Here is a 15,538-nt window from a genome sequence, read left to right as displayed (position 1 = left end):
GGGGAAGGAGGTGCTGGCTGTCAAAGGCTCCCTCAACCCAGGGAAGTGACTGCGCACGGGGTAGGTGGGACGTCTGTGTCAGCAGGACGGAGAGGCAGGGGGACATCTGGGAAGAAGACACAGCCCCATTTCCCTGAAGAATCTTTTCCTCCAATCCCTGCTCTCCACCCTGCACCTTCTTCCACCTCTCATCTCCATGTAACTTCCAGCACCTTACCTGGTATTTGTAAAGCACTTTCACATCCACTACGTTCACTTAGTCCTTAATTTACCCCTTCCCTCATTCATCCATGTTACTCAGCTCATGGCAATCGGGGCTCACTGTGGGGTCGTGACCCATGTGGAGCTCTGGGGGGCAGATGCAACAAGGTAAACATTCACCTTCAGAAGTCCAGAGTCTGATATGGGAGACAGACAGAGATGTAGACGAATAGCCCTGACTCTGTGTGTGGAAGGTTATGTGAGACATGGGCTGGGCACACAGTAGGTGCTTCCATCAGTTGGGATGTGTTGGGTATCAAGTAATAGAAAATGCAACAACAGTGACTCAGGTTATTGAGATGTGAAATGACGGAGCGCAAAAAGATGTCTGGAGGGAGGTAGATATGGAGTTGGTAGATACTCAGTGATGTCAAAAAACCAAGGTCTTTCCTTTTTCCTAATTATCATCATTGACCATTCCTGCCTTTTTCCTTAGCTTATTGTCTCATGGTTGCAATATGGCTGCCACAGCTCCAAACATCATGTCTCACATGATAACATTCAAGTTGAGAAGAAGGGAGTGGAGTAAAGCAGAAAAAATATTTCCCAGAAGCAATCCTTCCACCAGCAGATTTTCCTTTACATCTCCGTGACCAGCTCTGGGTCACACTCCAACCCCTGAAACAATCTCTGGAAAATGGGGTTGGGGTAACAGGCTTGGCGTCACCCCTGGGCTGGGGAGACCTATTACTGCAGAACAAACCGAGGGCTCTGCAAGTGAAGAAAGGAGGTGTGGGCTGCTAGGCAGGCAGCCATGAGTGTCCGCCACCTTCTCATCAATGCTCTTGACTGAGTGTCCTGGGTCGCGTGGAGTCTGGGGTGGTGGCCCAGCCTGGGCCCTGGGGGCAGAAAGCTCTGCTCTGAGCCTCTGCTCCCTGCAGGCTGTGTGATCCAGGAGGTACTTGACCCACCTGAGGCACAGCTTCCCCCTGTGCAGAGGGGGCCAGAACAGCACCTGCCATGTAGGGCGCCTGTGAAGGGGACATGGGGTCGGCTGTGCAGGTGCCTGGCCCAAGGTGGTGTCAGCAGCCAGGAGCCATCACAGCTATTATCCCCATTTGTGAAATGGGCCCATGTGCCTTCTCTGTCACAGTCCTGGGGTGACAACAGCAGGGGCATCAGTTCACACGAGTGAGCACTTCCTGCATCTGCTGGGTGCCTTTCACTTGCACTAGCTCCCTTAATCCTCACAGCCACCCCTCAAGGAGGGAGCTGCTTTCATTCCCATTTTACAGCTGAGGAAACTGAGGCTCAAGCATGACCCCAAGTGAGTGAGGGAAGCTGGGGCTCCAGCTCTGACCCCCTGCAGGGCCCTGGGTGGAGCCACAGGCAGGTGCTCAGGTAACCCCTCCCCCCCTCAACTGTCACCTGGTCCAGGCTGGTGGCTGGGGCTGACCTGTCTCCTGACCCTGCTCTCTGTCCTCCCAGAGCTCCAGGACCCCAGGACCTGCCTGTGGTGTGGGGAGATTTGCCCACCTTCTCCGCTGCCCCTCGTCCCCAGGATGATGAATGTTCATGTTCCATGTTCTGCGTGATGGGGACACATGAGCGTCAGGCTGGGGTCCCTGTGTCTTGGTCGTAAATTGGCAACTTGGATCCTTGGGGAAACAATGTACACTTATGCAGAACATAAGCATATGTTAGTGATGGATAATTACAATCCATATTTATAGATTTATCAAAATATGCAAAACCATTCTGACAATTATACACCTACAGCACATCGCATTTAATAACTGCACACGAGGCTCCTGGCCAGCACCGTGATGCACGCTCGGGCACTGAGTGTGAAATGAAACTGCAGCCCAGCCCTGTGGGGGGCCTTGGCTGTCTCCCCTCTGAGAGCTGGAAGGAGCAGGGCCACATATGGGGGCGTCTGTTGTTCCTTCCTACCCCGAATCCCCTTTCTTCTGTTGAACTGTCCCCTGACTGCAGCCGTTTCTCCTGGAGACACTCACTGTGGTGTCCCCCCACCCGCCCCGGACCTCAGTGATTGGTAGAGGTGGGCACCTTGGGGGTCAAGCCCAGACAGAATTCTTCCGAGGATTTTACACTTAGTTGCAGACAGAGGCTGCTTCCTCTTCCTTTTGGGCTCAATAGATGGAGGGATGGCTGGGTCCTTCTCGCTTCCCACCCACCTAACCCCATTGCTCTTTAGAAGAGAGAAAGGAGGCTGATTCATGGAGAGACTCATAGAATCAGCACTGGAAAGAAGGGGGCGGGGGGAGGGGAAGGAGAGGGTGGGAGATCTGATACCCTCCCCGTCCTGCAATCTTGCATTGCCCAGGGAGTTGAGCTAACACGTTCCTTCTTCTGCTTCAGTCTGAGCTGTCATTTGCAACCAAAATGTCCCGGTGAACATACATATGCAGAGCTGCGTTGATGGGGCACTTACTTGGTTGTAGATGCAGATGACTTTGTTTCACCACCTCAGCCCTGCTGTGGGGTGGGTGCTGTTATCATCACTCTGTTTTACAGACAAGTAAACAGAAACAGAGGGCAGAGGCACTTGCCCCACGTCTCCATGGTTTCGAAGTGATGGAGCTGGGCCGGGCCCGAGCATCCCTACGCTGAAGGCCCGACGTGCACTGGGTGCTTAATAACAGCTGTTGGCTTGAACAGCCAGCATGTAACACAGCTGGGGGCCCAGAGGTGAGGAAGTGGTCACAGAGATGGAGACACTAACCTCAGTCCGGAGGGAAGAGGAGGGGCTCCTGACAAGAGGATGGGGAAGGGTATGCCTGGCAGAGGGCACAGCATGGTCGAAGGCTTAGAGGGTGCAGGCGTGTGGTGCTCTGGGGCGCTGAGTGTCACTGTGTCCTTTATAAAAGCACATTTCAGGTATGGCTTTTTTTTTTTTTTTTTTGCGGTACGCGGGCCTCTCACTGCTGTGGCCTCTCCCGTTGCAGAGCACAGGCTCCGGACGCGCAGGCTCAGTGGCCGTGGTTCACGGGCCCAGCCACTCCGCGGCATGTGGGATCTTCCTGGACCGGGGCATGAACCCATGTTCCCTGCATCGGCAGGCGGACTCTCAACCACTGCGCCACCAGGGAATCCCTGGCTTTCTTAACCTTCATCCTGATCTGCAGAGTGCAGGGGGGAATCAGTGGCCCTCTTGACGTAAGAGGAGAGTACGGCTCAGAGAGGGATGGGGCTTGCTGAAGTCCCCACATTCAGGAGGGTCAGGGTCAAAATTCGAACCCAGGGCTTTGGGTTCAAAGACCATGATCTGCCCTGAACTGGGTCCTTCCGTGAGGCATCAGGGGACTCCCAGTTCCTTCCCTGTGCCCCTCCTGGGACTCCTGCTCCGAAGCTCTATGAGTATTCAGGCCTCTGGCTGCCCAGGGCCCACGTCCGGCGCCCAGGGTCTCCGGGTGGGGCAGCCAGGGCAGGAGGGCAGGCTGTGTCCAGCCTCCACCTGAATCCTTCCAGACCGTGACCCTGGTCTGCCCTGTTGCCCCCCATCAGAGCACTGTCCTCCATCCTGGGGGCCCCAAGGGCCATGTCCCCTCTGGCCCATGGGCCTGTGTGTCCCAGCTGGCCCTGAGTGAGTCTTCAGCTCTGCCCTCCTTTGTTCACTCATTCCTTCACCAGCGTGCAATGCTGGAGCCCTGCTCTCTGCCAGCTGTGCGGGGCCCCAGGGCTGGGAAGCTCTTGTGCAGGGCCAGGGACCAAAGGGTCCCATAATCACATCAAAATTGCAAATGGGATCGTGACTCTGAAGGTGGCGTTCAGCACCTACCCAGGCCAGGTGTTCAGGTGGCTTCTCCTGGATGTCACGGCTGTAGGCGGGTCTGGAGGGTGAGCTGGGGACTCAGGGGAGGGGCAGAGGCCATCCCAAGGGGCAGAGGGAACAGCACGCGTGAAGGCCCTGGGGACTTGGGGCGCCTGAGCCAGACAAGCTGTGTGAGGATGGAGAGGCTCGGTGGGGTGGGGGAGGGGCAGACAGGCGGGCCTGGTGCACAGGCTCCAGAGGAAGGGTGGGAAATCCGGCTGCCCCAGGGAGGAGGGATGGGGAGGCAGTGAAGGCCCCAACACCCGGCTCTGGGCAGAGACCCCTGTTTTAGGGGGTTGGGGTCCCAAAAGAGTGAGGGGCAGGGCGGAGGTACAGCTCCGTCTCACTGGAGAGAGTTCTCAAATGTTGACCCGAGATGGTCTCAGGGGCCCGGGATGGGGTCCGCTGGCTGCCTGTCTAACGGGAGGTCCGAGGCTCAGGAACGGATGCCCCGAACAGCAGGCTCAGGTCTCCCGGCCCTGCCCTGTGCAGAGACACCCAAAGGCTACCTAACGCCTGCCAGAAAAGTTCTAGCGCCTTTTGCTGATGCCAGCGCTCAGGACCCCAGGCCTGGGCCTCTCCCTGGCACCCCGCCCCACGCGGGAGTTCCTGGCTGAACAGCGGACGAACGTGGATGGGTGGATATAAAACAGAAGGTGCCCCCAGAACCCCTGTGCCAGGCCTGTGCAGCTCTCTGAGGGTTCACAGTCTTCCCTGAGGCTGGCGCTACCCCCTGCCCCACCCCGACGTCACAGTAGTGAAATGGAGGTGCCCGGGCTCCTAGGGCGAGGATTTCAACTCCCATCTCCTCACCCGAGGCCATAGCAGCCGCTGTCTCAGCCTCTTAAGCTTCATCGTCTATGCATTGGTTCATCTATTCAAGAATATTTATTGTGCCCTGACTCTGAGCCAAGCCCATTGCTGCTGCTGAGGATGCGCAGGGACAAACCTGAGCGGCCCTGCTGGCGGGGGCCTGCGTGGAGGGTGTGCTAGAGGCCTCAGGTGATTCCAATGAGAAGTAAGAGGTCTGCAGGTTTCAGAAGAGCCCTTCTAGCCCTGACTTTATGTCTGTCTATCATTTATCTATCTATCTATCTACTCATCATCTATCATCCATCATCCATCATCTATCTATATCTGCAGCCACATCTCTCAGTTACAACGAGGTGCACAGCGCTGTGCTCTGCACTGTTCACCCATCACACCATTTAGGACCCACCAACTCCATGAAGGAAGCTTCCAGTCTACCGGTTTTCTAGACACCATGAATGAGTGGTCCCAGTGCTAATAAGCAGCAGAGGTGAGAGTAAATCCGAGCCTCTTCCCTAGCCCTCATCTCACACTGCTTCCTCCTCTCAGTGCTCCAGAGGCTGTCATGTTTTTTTTTTTTTTTTGAATTTTGTTTTATTTATTTTTTATACAGCAGGTTCTTATCAGTTATCTGTTTCATACATATCAGCGTATATATGTCAATCCCAATCTCCCAGTTCATCCCACCACCTCCCCTTCTCTTTCCCCACTTTGTGTCCATACATTTGTTCTCTGCATCTGTGTCTCTATTTCTGCCTTGCAAACCGGTTCATCTGTACCGTTTTTCTAGATTCCACATATATGCGTTAATATACGATATTTGTTTTTCTCTTTCTGACTTACTTCACTCTGTATGACAGTCTCTAGGTCCATCCACTCTACAAATGACCCAATTTCGTTCCTTTTTTATGGCTGAGTAATATTCCATTGTATATATGTACCTACCCAAACTTCTTTATCCATTCATCTGTCGATGGGCACTTGGGTTGCTTCCATGACCTGGCTATTGCAAATAGTGCTGCAATGAACATTGGGGTGCATGTGTCTTTTTGAATTATGGTTTTCTCTGGGTATATGCCCAGTAGTGGGATTGCTGGGTCATATGGCAATTCTATTTTTACTTTTCCAAGGAACCTCCATACTGTTCTCCATAGTGACTGTATCGATTTACATTCCCACCAACAGTGCAAGAGTGTTCTCTTTTCTCCACACCCTCTCCAGCATTTGTTGTTCGTAGATTTTCTGATGATGCCCATTCTAACTGGTGTGGGTGATACCTCATTGTAGTTTTGATTTGCATTTCTCTAATAATTAGTGATGTTGAGCAGCTTTTCATGTGCTTCTTGGCCATCTGTATGTCTTCTTTAGAGAAATGTCTGTTTAGGTCTTCTGCCCATTTTTGGATTGGGTTGTTTGTTTCTTTAATATTGAGCTGCATGAGCTGTTTATATATTTTGGAGATTCATCCTTTGTCCGTTGATTCACTTGCAACTATTTTCTCCCATTCTGAGGGCTGTCTTTTCGTCTTGTTTATGGCTTCCTTTGCTGTGCAAAAAAGCTTTTAAGTTTCATTAGGTCCCTTTTGTTTATTTTTGTTTTTATTTCCATTACTCTAGGAGGTGGATCAAAAAAGATCTTGCTGTGATTTATGAAAAAGAGTGTTCTTCCTATGTTTTCCTCTAAGAGTTTTATAGCGTCCGGTCTTACATTTAGGTCTCGGATCCATTTTGAGTTTATTTTTGTGTATGGTGTTAGGGAGTGTTCTAATTTCACTCTTTCACATGTAGCTGTCCAGTTTTCCCAGCACCACTTATTGAAGAGATTGTCTTTTCTCCATTGTATATTCTTGCCTCCTTTGTCATAGATTAGTTGACCATAGGTGTGTGGGTTTATCTCTGGGCTTTCTAACTTGTTCCATTGATCTATGTTTCTGTTTTTGTGCCAGCACCATATTGTCTTGATTACTGTAGCTTTCTAGTATAGTCTGAAGTCAGGGATTCTGATTCCTCCAGCTCCGTTTTTCTCCCTCAAGACTGCTTTGCCTATTTGGGGTCATTTTTGTCTCCATACAAATGTTAAGGTTTTTTGTTCTAGTTCCATAAAAAATGTCATTGGTAATTTGATAGGGATTGCATTGAATCTGTAGATTGCTTTGGATGGTATAGTCATTTTCACAATATTGATTCTTCCAGTCCAAGAACATGGTATATCTCTCTATCTGTTGGTATCATCTTTAATTTCTTTCATCAGTGTCTTACACTTTTCTGCATACAGGTCTTTTGTCTCCCTAGGTAGGTTTTTTCCTAGGTATTTTATTCTTTTTGTTGCAATGGTAAATGGGAGTGTTTCCTTAATTTCTCTTTCAGATTTTTCATCATTAGTGTATAGGAATGCAAGAGATTTCTTTGCATTAATTTTGTATCTGCAACTTTACCAACTTCATTGATTAGCTCTAGTAGTTTTCTGGTGGCATTTTTAGGGTTCTCTACGTATAGTATCATGTCATCTGCAAACAGTGACAGTTTTACTTCTTGTTTTCCAATTTGTATTCCTTTTATTTCTTTTTCTTCTCTGATTGCTGTGGCTATGGCTTCCAAACCTATGTTGAATAATAGTGGTGAGAGTGGACATCCTTGTTTTGTTCCTGATCTTAGAGGAAATGCTTTCAGTTTTTCACCATTGAGAATGATGTGTGCTGTGTGTTTGTTATATATAGCCTTTATATGTTGAGGTAGGTTCCCTCTATGCCCACTTTCTGGAGAGTTTTTATCATAAATGGGTGTTGAATTTTGTCAAAAGCTTTTCCTGCATCTCTTGAGATGATCATATGGTTTTTATTCTTCAATTTGTTAATGTGGTGTATCACAGTGATTAATTTGCATATATTGAAGAATGCTTGCATCCCTGGGATAAATCCCACTTGATCACAGTGTATGATCCTTTTAATGTGTTGTTGGACTCTGTTTGCTAGTGTTTTGTTGAGGATTTTTGCATCTATATTCATCAGTGATATTGGTCTGTAATTTTCTTTTTTTTTTAGTATCTTTGTCTGGTTTTGGTATCAGGGTGATGGTGGCCTCATTGAATGAGTTTGAGAATGTTCCTTCCTCTGCAATTTTTTGGAAGAGTTTGAGAAGGATGGGTGTTAGCTCTTCTCTAAATGTTTGATAGAATTCATCTGTGAAGCCATCTGGTCCTGGACTTTTGTTTGTTGGAAGATTTTTAATCACAGTTTCAAATTCATTACTTGTGATTGGTCTGTTTTTATTTTCTATTTTTTCTTGGTTCCGTCTTGGAAGGTTATACCTTTCTAAGAATTTGTCCATTTCTTCCAGGTGATCCATTTTATTGGCATATAGTTGCTTGTAGTAGTCTCTTATGATGGTTTGTATTTCTGCAGTATCCATTGTAACTTCTCCTTTTTTCATTTCTAATTTTATTGATTTGAGTCCTTTCCCTGTTTTCCTTGATAAGTCTGGCTAAAGGTTTAAGAATTTTGTTTATCTTCTCAAAAACCAGCTTTTAGGGCTTTCCCTGGTGGCGGAGTGGTTGAGAGTCCGCCTGCCAATACAGGGGACACGGGTTTGTGCCCCGGTCTGGGAGGATCCCACGTGCCGCGGAGCGGTTGGGCCCGTGAGCCATAGCCGTTGAGCCTGCACGTCTGGAGCCTGTGCTCTGCAGCGGGAAAGGCCACAACAGTGAGAGGCCCGCATACCGCAAAACAAAAAACAAAAAACCCCAAAAAACCAGCTTTTAGTTTTATTGATCTTTGCTATTGTTTTCTTAGTTTCTATTTCATTTATTTCTGCTCTGATCTTTACAATTTCTTTCCTCCTACTAACTTTGGGTTTTGTTTGTTCTTCTTTCTCTGGTTCCTTTAGGTGTAAGGTTAAATTGTTTATTTGAGACTTTTCTCGTTTCTTGAACCAGTCTCCACCATGCTGTTTCTAATGTCCTGTGATGCTAATGTCCTGAGGGTCCAGAAGTGTTCCATCAAACTGTCTTCTTCTGTATCCCTTAGATTATGATTGTGACATTTACCTTAAGCTCTGCATTGATAATCGCCAATGATTTTAACCTTTCATTATCCAACTTTGCTTAACAGGCTCTGATTCTAATCTTCTGTGAGCGTAGCTTTCAGTGAAACTATGAAAAGACACTCTGTCCCCAGAACACACAGCCAGTCCCCCCAGCCTGAGCCCTCCTGCTTCCCTTTGAATCCCATCCAAACCATCTTCAGCTGCTCCCTTCTCCAGGGCCCACTTCAGACTTTTTGAGTTTATGGCTGTCACCTAATGTTATTAGCCATGACACTGGTAATTATAACAATTATGCTGGGCCATAAACTTCCACAGGATTTAGGACTGACAGTGAGTTTCTGGAGCTGAGGTGGCTGCCAGTCACCCCACTGTGCCCGACAGTCTACCTGGCGGACAGGGCTAGCCACAGTCACAAACGGACGTTGCCCCTCTGGAGCAGTGCTGCCTGTGGCACCTGGGCCCCTGCAGGGGCAAAGGCCCCCATCTTGACATTGGGCATCAAGCCCTCAGCACAGTAAAGGCCAACACTCAATAGAGCAGGAAGAGCAGGGACTGAAGAGCAGACTGCTGCAGTTCAAGGTCCAACTCTGGTACTTCTGAGCTGTGTGACCTTGGATGAGTTTCTAAACCTCTCTGTGCTTCAGTATCTTCATCTGTAAAATGGGGGGATAGCAACAGTGCCTCCTTCATAGGATTGTTAGATGATTAAGTGAACTCATGCATGTGAAGGGCTGAGCACCAGGCCTGGCACAGAGTCAGCTCTTATTATTCCAGGCCCTGAGGGAGTGCTGGCTTTGAGGGCCTCTAAAGATCTCCCTTTCTGCCACCACTGCACTCAGAGATGAGAAAGTGAGGCCAAGAGACACTAAATTAAACGTTTGAGAACAAGACAGTAGATGACCTGCTAAATTATGCAGGGAGGACAATTAGAGAACAAAACCATCTGTAATAAAGGACTAATTGGGTGGGACAGATGCTCGGTGCACCCAGAGCCTGAGATGCAGCCTGGGATGGGGACGGCCTCGCCAGCGCCCAGCACTCTTGATAATAACATTGAGTTTTCTTTTAATATAACTCGTACTTACTGTAAAACACTGAGAATGTGCAAAATATATGTAAAGCACTGGCATCTCACCTCCAAAGACAGTAGCTGATGCCTTTCCTCATTCTTTTTCTATTTATATATAAGTACATATTTTCATAATTGATTTCCCATTGGTGTGACTGTGTTCTGATCACTTCCTATTCCCGTCATCAGTGAGGGAGGGATCCTCCATCCTAAGCAGAATGAAATGGCTTAACCCACAACACCTGTCCCCGGACAGATGCACGGGACAGCAGTTTCTTAGTCACGTATACTTGCAGCCTAGGGGAGGAGGATGCTGCCTGCCATGTGGGGCCACACTAGGCTTGCACTTGGGAGCAGAGTGAACCAGCAGGGGCAGTGGGAGGCAGGCTTTGTAGTAGCAAGAGGGTGAGGTGCCTCCTGGTTCCTGGGGAGGATGTGATTGGTTTGATCGAATAACTCCACTCGGGCTGGCAGCTGAAGCCTATTAGGCTAGGACCTGATGGAGCACGGCTGCTCCAGCTGATAGGGGAACGAGCTGGATCGCGGGGCTTTTCTGCTGGTGGGGGCATATCTGCCAGGAGCAGGGGAAGTCTGGGTGGGCCTTTGAGGTCCTGTGAAGGTCAAAGAGGTCGAGGCAACACATGAAAACTTAGGGCTTACAGACCCGGGGTGTGCTCTGATAACCTCCTGCCCCTCCTGAAACAACAAAGCTTGTGTCACATGTCCACTGCGGTCAGTGGGGAGGGCTTTGCTCATCGCACACCCCCAGGGATTCAGACTGATGGAAGCACCATGGACTTAGGATGCTGGCATTCCCACATGTGCCTCCATGGCCACTTTAGGAGGGAGAAGGGATGGGAATTTGAACCCTGGGTGTGAAATGCTCCCTCCGGGAACTATTCACCTCTATTCACATCTACTTGGCCAAAGCGAGTCTCACAGTCAGGCCTGACGTGAAAGCTGTGGGATGTGCTGTTCTCCTGGGGGTGGGGCGGGGCCGAGGAGGACTGGGTGCTGATGAACCCCAACTGTGTCCTCCACATGCTGCACATATAGATCTGGGTCTTTCTTACCTGTAACTCTGATCTGACCAGTTTTCCATTTTATTTTATATTTTTGGAAGTACAGTTGACTCTTGAACAACATTGGTTTAAATCGTGCAGGTCCACTTATACATGGATAAATTTTTTTTTTTTTTTGCGGTACGCGGGCCTCTCACTGTTGTGGTCTCTCCCGCCGTGGAGCACAGGCTCCGGACACGCAGGCTCAGCGGCCATGGCTCACGGGCCCAGCCGCTCTGCGGCATGTGGGATCTTCCCGGACCAGGGCACGAACCTGTGTTCCCTGCATCGGCAGGCGGACTCTCAACCACTGCGCCACCAGGGAAGCCCCATGGATAGTTTTTGATAGTAAATACTACAGTTCTACAGGGTCTATTGTTGGTTGAATCTGCGGATGCTGAGGAACCAAAGATACGGAGGCCCAGCCTGGAAGTTATACATGGATTAACCACCACGTTGTTCAGGGCTCAACTGTAGTTCATTTAATTAATGTCCCATAATTTATTTAACTAAACTCCCATTTCAACATTTTGGATGATTCCAATTATTTAGCTCATAAATAAGACTGCTACAGAATTCATTCTTGAATCTTTCTCCTATAAGAGGATGTTGGGTGAAATAGTATGAAGTTTTACGAGTCAGTAATGCTTAATATTTCTGGAGAGACACCCTCAGCTCCTGTTAGCCCTGCCTTCACGCGACCCCACATCCGGGATCTTCTCCTGCCCCTCAGCCTCTCGCCCTGGTCCCTCACCATCGCGCCTGGCCCCTGCCTCTGCCCTGGCCCTGCTCCCCTCACTCTCCAGGCAGAACCGGGGGACCCTGTGAGACTCGGGGCGGGGCCACCCCTGCTCCGCTCCGTCCCAGGGCTCCTGCCTCACAGGGACACAGTCCACGCTGACAGTGGCCCCGGGCCCTGCCTCTCCCCCATCCCCCCAGCCCATCCCCCTCACTCACTTCCCTCCATCCTTCCTGGACCAGGAGCCCTGGGCCTGCTCCTCCTCAGGGCCTGGCCCTTGCCCTTCCCTCTGGCTGGATCTTCTTCCCGTGTCTACCCGGCTCCCTCCCCGTCCTCCTTCAGGTCTTTGTGCCAGTGTCACCTGCTCTGACAGGCCTTCCCTGACCCCCCTGTTTACTAATGTGACCTCCAACACCCTCCACCCCCTCCCCGCCGCCTTTTACTCCTGGCTCTTACCGTTGGCTTCCACACTGCAGGTCACCGTTAACGCTGGGGTGTCTCCTCTTTCTAGAACCTAGGCTTCTCCCTGTTGCCGAGACAGGGCCCCCCAGGTGGCCTCTGGTGGACATTTGCTGAGGAAGTGGCACCCTGAGCGCTGGCTCCGCTCCCCGTGTAAGACGCTGTCCTCAATGATGTGTTGTCCCTTATTTGTCACAGCAGCTCTATGGAGCGGCTTCTAGGGACACCCCTATTCTCACAGGAGGTCACAGGCCTGGCTCAGGAACTGCCTGGCGTCACACAGATGCCGAGGGCTGGGGCCGGGGCTCCCAGCTGACTTGTCAGGATCCAGAATGGGGCTCTAAATGCTTCTGACACGGCTCTCATGCAGGTGTGATGCTGCTCTGGGACCTTCCAGGAAGAGCATGGATGCTGAGTAGTGTGTGAGGTGACCTCACCACACCACTGCCAGCACTGAGGGTCTTGCTAAGTCCTGGGGAGAAATGGATCCACAGTGAGATTCCATTTGCATCTCTCCTTCCCATTCTGAGCTCTGAGATGCTCAGTATTGGGGTTGCATGAAACCCAGGAGACCAGGACATGCCCTGACAGCTCTCCACCCCCTGTTCTCCCCTCTCAGGTCGGCTCATCCAACCCCAATGGTTTCCTCATCACCAGCCACCGGGAACCCCAGACCTCTCTGTCTTTATCCCAGGATGCAGCCACTGCATCCGGGGAGACCCAAAGCAGCGTTCCTGCAGGTGCACAGGCTGCTGGAGGGATGGTGCTGGTGTCAGGGGAGCTCAGCCAGATGAGCCTTCTTGGGAGCAGGGAAAGAGGCGCCCCCTGGTGGTCAGGTTACGAGGAGTCTCTTGCCCTGGGCTGACGCGGCACTGGTTGCATTTGTAAACATTTTGTCTCCCAACACGTCTACCTCCCAAATATCACTGATATCATTGATACCAATATCCTATCAATATTTCTTCCCTACCCACTGCTTCTCCGCCACATCCAGGCGAGGCCGCCATCACTGCTCACCCTCACCCCTGCAGCAGCCTCCATCCTTCGTCCTGCTGCTTCCACTCTCTCCCCTTCGACCACCCATTCTCCACACGGCCGCTAGAGGGAGCTTTAAAAGCATGATTTAGTACTCTGTGCTGGCTTCCTGTGGACTTGTCCCAAAGTCCCTTCATTCACTGGGCATTTACCAGACACTGTGCAGGAAAGCAAACGGGCATTTATTGAGCAACTATTGTGTGCTGGTGACCTCAGTTTATCCTTTCAACAATCCCTTCTTACAGTCCAGGAAGTCAGGGCTCATGGCTCAGGGCTGAGGTCCCACAGCACCTGCTCCGGTTCTCTTGGCCACCCAGTGAGGGTCTGACCAGTGACACTTGTCATCCATACCTGTCTCCCCAGTACAGGGGGCTCCAACTCTCTTCAGGGGACAGTATATTATTGTTACTGCTGCTGCTGCTGCTGTAATTGCCATAACAACCACACCCCAGAAACAACAATGGCAGCTACACTTCCTTGTGTAGCTGGCACTGTCACTATCTGCTCCTATAATGACCTTTGACACGTTGTAACTGTGCAAGGCAGGACTTGGCCTTGGAGACAGACATGCATCTTCAACGCTAAGGATTTTTCCAGGGTACCAGTGATCTGGGTCTAGTGCATCACTTTTGCTGGGCTCAGATACAGGGGTGCATGATGTCCAAGAAAGGCAGGAGGGCCATGTCTGCAGGTGAATAAGAAGCTGAGAAAACCTGGCTGCAGAAGGAAGCATGAGACAGAAGAGCAGAGAAGCAAAGATGAAACCCACAAGAAGACGGGGTGGACAGTGCTGCCGGGTGTCCTTGGTCCAGGCCTGAGTCAGATCCAAGTTCATTAAGGTCTGCAGGACCCCCAGGAACCAGTCCCCTCCCCCTTCCCCCTTTTTCTTTTGCTTAAACTAGACAGAGTGTTTTCTGTTACATACAAGGAGCCCTGACTCAATGCCAAGGAAACCTGTTTATTTTAAAAATCTGCATTGAAAAAAGCTTCATTTCTAACGATGAATGTCTCTCTCAGAGAGCCCTCATAAATAACAGAAAGGAATTTTTGCAAACCGTTATGAAAATTAAGCATGCAATCTGGGAACACACTTGTTTAACAAGTGATAATTAACTGCTGACAATATAATTTCAGCATGTTTATCATTACGAAGTAATCAAAGCGATCCTTGCACTGGGGAGTCCGGTCTCATCTACAGAGCTCAGCCCCTCTGTGGATGGATGCAGAATGAGTGCTGAGCATCCGCTTCTCCCTACCAGCTGGGATTTGGACCCCAAAAGTGACATTAGTATTTCATATCCCTGGGATTTCTGGGCTCCACAGACTCCTGGCAATTCCCAGAATGTGGCTGCTGCAGCCACTCTCTCACTAAGACACTGCCCTCTCCTCTGGGTGTCCCCAGCCTTGAAGGTGCCTAGAACCAGAGCAGGGACTTGGCACCAACTGAAGCTTTGTGGGGGGGACTCTCATCTCTGCAGCCCCTGCCAGACCTTGGGTCCTGCAGGGGCCCTAGCCCATCCCGCATTTGACAGAGGAGGAAACTGAGGCTCAGAAAGGTGGAGTCACTTGCTCAAGGCTACACAGCTAGGTGAGGGGCCAGATGGGGATGTGAACTCTGACCTGCCTGACCCCCCAGGTCTGTGCCACCCCACCCTACATCAACTCTCTTTCTCTAGTGAACTCAACTGCTCTGTGCCTCAGCTTCCTCATCTGTATAACGAGGGTAAGACTAGTACTCTCCTTAGGAGGGCTTTTGAGGATGAAATAAACCGATATATACACTACACACACACACACACACACACAGAGCACTTAGTTTAGTGCCCGGCACAAAGTAAGCCCTCAACGCGTGTTAGCTATAATGCTTATTAATTATTATTAATAATATTACTACTAATAATATCAACAAAATACTGCTATTAGTATCAATTAATCATATAAATAATATTATAATAATATCAACAGTATATTGATATACTAGGCAAACTTCTTTCCTCCACCCCATGGGTCAGTTGGCTTCGGCCCTTTAATCAGAGCTGTATCCCTATGGGACTCTGTCCAGACCTCCAACATCCATTTATGAAGGACGCTGAAAGGCACCTGTGATGCTGAGTGTAGGCTTAGGAGTTGCTTCCCGGGTCTTGAAGGTCTGAGTCCTCTGAGGACAGGCACGTCCACTTTCTGCTGGCTGCTGTCACAGACCCAAACTCAGCTCTGGCCAAACAAGACATGTTGGAACATTTTTGTCCCCATTTCCATCCCCTGAGTCTAGGTGTCCCCAGAACTTAC

Source organism: Mesoplodon bidens, assembly GCF_964165515.1.
Source record: "Mesoplodon bidens genome assembly, chromosome: 2".
Taxonomy (NCBI): Eukaryota; Metazoa; Chordata; class Mammalia; order Artiodactyla; family Ziphiidae; genus Mesoplodon; species Mesoplodon bidens.
This window is presented reverse-complemented; position numbering follows the sequence as displayed.